Below are 4,939 nucleotides of genomic sequence, written 5' to 3' on the forward strand. Positions count from 1 at the left end.
AGCTTAGTTTTTTGTGGTTGCATGGGTTGGAGGAGAGAAAGGGGAGTTAATTGTTTAATAGATACAGTTTCAGTTATACAAGAAAAAGTATGAAGAGAGATTATGGTAATGTTTGTACAACATTATGAATTTATTTAATACCACTGAACTCTACACTTAAAAAATAGTTAAGATTGAAAATTTTGTGTTTTACCACAATTAAAAAAAATAGGGAAAATTGATGTAAATCTGCAGGTAACTAAAAATAGATATAGATTACATCAAAATTTAAAATTTTGATGCCACAAATGACATGACTAAGGAAGTAAAAAGCTAGGCACAGTGGCACACACCTGTAATTTCTAGTGATACAAGAGGCTAAGGCAGGAAGATCACAAGTTCAAGGCCAGCCTAAGCAACTCAGTGAGATCCTGTCTCAAAATAGAAAATAAAAAGGGCTGAGGATGTGGCTCAGTGTTTAAGTGCCCCTGGGTTCAATCCTGGTGCCAAAAAAAGTAAAAAGACCACATCATGGGAAAAACATTTTGTAAATCATATCTGATAAGGGGCTTATATCTAGAACATAAAGAATTTCTACAACCCAATATTAAAAAGACAATATAAAAATGAATAAAAGAATAGATGCTTCTCTATAAAGAAAATGTACAGATAGCTAAAAAAAAAAATGAAGAAATACTGAGCATTATTAGTCATTAGGGAAACAATCACAAAATAGCACTCCACTCCTACTAGCATGGTGTCATATTAAAAAGGACAATAGCAAGTATTCAAGCTTATGAAGAGTTCGACATAAGAAAAATATGAGTGCACACAGGAGAGAGTGCGTAGACAAATGAATCTCAATTGTGTTCTGGGGGTAAGATGGTCTGCAGTGAGGCCACATACTATAGGCAGGGAGCTGGAAGATTTCCCCTGAAGTTGGACTGGGGGCACGGATAGAGAAGTGAGGAAAGCGATGGGTTCTTTAATCTTACCAGATCTGGAAGTGAAGGAGGCATTGATTCCTGGCCTGTCTGCCTTTCCCGAAGGAATGAATGACCCCCAGTCAGTCCTTTGCCGGGCTGTGTTCAAACTTCCTGGTGACTCCAAGGCACCCAAGGTTGGTTTGGGTGGGAATTTAGCCCCTTCCATAGTCTACATCAGCCCCCCACACATCCTTTCAGCCATTCCAAATACACAGTTTATGCCTTGAACAGTTCAAGAGAAAACTCCTAGTGTGTACCCATCCCCAAAATTGGTTGAGAACCCTTGTAAAGAAATTCTAGCACTGACACTCTGGGGAAACTGGGATCTTTTGGCAAGTTTTCTTCCTGGGTCAGAGAAAGCAAGTCATAAAAAGGTCAGCTCTCACCCACAAACCAGGTTCAATAGGTAAAACCAGAGGTGGGAAGTAGTCCAGATGAGGAGCCAGGAAAGGAAGAGCCAGGTTCTGATTTTAGTTTGGCCCCTTAGCAAGTTAGTCCTCTCTGGGGTATCAATTTCCTCTTCTAGAAAATGGGGACAGCTGGGTGCTTTGTAGAGAATCACTTGAGCTAAGGCAAGTGGAGAGGCCCAGCACAGTGCTAGACAGCAGTGGCCACTGTGGATGCAACCCCTAACCTGTTAGGTCTCAGTGCCTTCCTTGATGCCTGGATCCATGTGGCATATCATTCAGGATCCAGAGCTTGCTGGGCCTGGGTGCTGAGCAGGAGTGGTGGCCCACAGACACTGGCTTAGATTCATGGTAAAAGTTACAAATATTTATGCAAGTACTTATGTAAATATTAGAGAACAAGGCTGATATTCTTATGGAAGTTCTCATTTAATAAATTAGATCTTTTGAACCAACTTGCAAATGATGCATAATAATATCTCTTTCCTGTAGCTTTAGGCAAAGGGATCATGAAATGACTAAAAAACAAAACAAAAAAAAAACACAGTAAGATTCATCCCTTTTCAGTATATAGTTCTATGAATTTTTAAAAAATGTTTTTTAGTTGTAGTTGGACACAATTCCTTTATTTTTATTTGTTTTTATTTTTTTGTGGTGCTTAGGATCAAACCTAGCATCTCACACATGGTAGGTGAGCGCTCTACCACTGAGCCATGACCTCAGCCCCATATAATTCTATGAATTTTGAAAACTACATACCAGTTTGTAACCACCACTACAATCAAAATTAGAACAATTCCACTACTCCCTCAAAATTCCTTCACACCACTTTGCAGCAGTTGGCAATTGCTGATCTGTTTACTGTTCCTATAGTTTTACCTTTTCTAGAATGTCATCTAGATGGAATATAGAGTAAGTAGCCTTTAGAATAGGGCTTCTTTTACTTAGCATTACTGCTTTTGAGATTCATCCATATCATTGTATGGACATTGTATGTTCACTCCCTTTGGTGGACGTGTACATCCATTGTACAGATGTGCCACAATTTATTAAAAAAAATTATTTGTAGATGGACACAATGCCTTTATTTATTTTGGTGTGGTGCTGGGGATCGAACCCAGTGCCTCATGCGTGCCAGGCTAGCACTCTACTACTGAGTCACAACCCCAGCCCAATATGCCACAATTTTTTTATCCATTTGCCAGTTGAAGGATATTTGGATTGTTTACAGTTTTTGAATTTTGAACAAAGGTTCCATTAACATTTTTGCATATGTTTTTATATGAATATATTTGTTTCTCTTGGAGTGAGACAGCTATTGTGGAATAAGGGAATATTTATAAGAAACTACCAAACTTTTCCTAAGTGGCTGCATTATTTTGTATCCCCATCAACAAGGTTTGAGAGTTAAAATTTCTCACATCCTCATCAGTCTTTAGTGCTATTCCAATAAAAAGATTTAGTATAGGCTCCTTTAAAAAAAACAGCTTTAGAGATAAAATTAATACAATATGCTGTACATTTTTAATAGTTGATTCCTTTTATTGCTAACTTGTATTCCATTGTATGGTTATATGACAACTTGTTTATCCATTCACTTAATGAACATGTGAATTATTTCCAGCCATTGATGGCTATAAACTAGCTGCTATGAACTATGAAATTCCAGCATTTAATTTTTTTATTTTTTAAATTCTTTTTAGATATACATGACAGAATATATTTTGACATACTATACATACATGGAGTATATGTATGTATAAAATCATTCTTGTGGTTTATATGATGTGGAGTTACACTGGTTGTGTATTCATATATGAACACAGGAAAGTTATGTCTGATTCATTCTACTGTCTTTCTTATTCCTAAACTGAGACTTTTAAAATACATTTTAAATCAATTTTATTTTACAATTTCTAGCCTATAAAATATACTCTTTTTAAAAATATATTTTTAGATGGACCTTTATTTTACTCATTTATGTATATGTGGTGCTGAGAATTGAACCCAGTGCCTCACACATGTTAGGCAAGTGCTCTACCACTGAGCCACAACCTCAGCCCCTTAAATGTACTCTTTGCATAATTTGATGAATTTTTATAAAACTCATATACCCTTATAACACCAAATCAAGACACAGCACATTGGCTTCAGCCTAAAGATTCCTCTAAAGGGAGAATCTCCCATTCCCTCATCCCAAAAACCATTAACTTGCTTTCAGTAACTAGGATAAATTTGTAATTCCTAGAGTTTTATAGAAATGGGATTCTATACTAATTTTAGTTTCTCACCATTTTTGCTGAGCATGTTTTTTTTTAACATTCATCCATATTGGAAGTATCTGTAGTTTATTCCTTTTTTATTACCAGTATTTTATTGTATAGATTTTTCACAATTTGTCCACCAATGTGTTGTGGGGCACTTATTGTTTCCAGTTTATGGCTATTACAGCAATGTTGATATGAACATTCATGTACAACTAACAGGACAGTCCTCTAGATGGTCTGGAACCAAGGTAGTTTTCTACCCTTTCTCATTTCTGTTTCTCAATAACTAGAATCCCAGTGACTCTAGAAGCTGAGGCAGGAAGATTGCAAGTTTGAGGTCAGACACAGCAACTTAGTGAGACTGTCTCAAAATATAAAATTACAAGAACTGGGGATGTGGCTTAGTAGTAAAGGACCCCTGGAGTCAATCCCCAGTACTGGAAATAAGAAAAGAAAGAGAGACAGACTAGAGTATGCTGGGAATGCAGCATCCTGTGACTAGCCAGATTAGAATGATTAGCCAGAACTGCCCAGGATTTGTTCCAGTCCCCCTGATTACAAAATGTCCTTCAATGCTTTAGACCAGTGTGTCATGTTGCCCCTTCCCTGGTGCCAGGAGTCGGGGTACAAGACCCAGGGCAGGCTGCTTTGAGGGAGTCTCTCAGCTACGGTGGAAGTAAGGCATGTGCAGACAAGATTCTATTTGCCCTGGCAGCTTTCTGAGTCTTGGGAGACCAGCTCAGGATGAATCCAGGCTTCTGTGCTGCCTGCCTAGTTATTTTGTATGGGGGCGTTCTGTCCCACTGGACTTTTTGGTAACCAATGTAGACTTGATAGGGGACAGATAGATGTGCATTGTGAAAACATGAATAATTTTATAAAATAATTCTATAAAATGCATCCACTATACTGACCCCCCATGGGCTCTCTTTGCCAAAAAGCAATTCACCTGCAGCGCTGCCTGGCCTAAGTGGACAGGATATTGTCACATTCCTTAGCAAACTGAACAAAGGCCAGGCAGTCAGTGTAGGTAATGAATGATGAGGGTCCAAAGAATGACAACTGGTTATCAAAGAGCAATCAACTTCTGCCTCTGCACTCCTGCTCCCAGTCACAAGGGGAAGGAAGAAGACAATGATTAAAGGGGGGGGGGGGGTCTGGGGTCTATAAGAAAGCAAATTGTAAAAAAAAAAGAAAAAAGAAAGAAAGCAAGTTGTATCCCCTCCCACAGGCAAGGTCACCCCCTCTTGGCAGGGAATCTATCTTCTATCACTTTCTTAAATAAAAATTGCTTGCTATG

This window comes from Ictidomys tridecemlineatus, chromosome 12 (assembly GCF_052094955.1).
Source record: "Ictidomys tridecemlineatus isolate mIctTri1 chromosome 12, mIctTri1.hap1, whole genome shotgun sequence".
NCBI classification, from domain to species: domain Eukaryota; kingdom Metazoa; phylum Chordata; class Mammalia; order Rodentia; family Sciuridae; genus Ictidomys; species Ictidomys tridecemlineatus.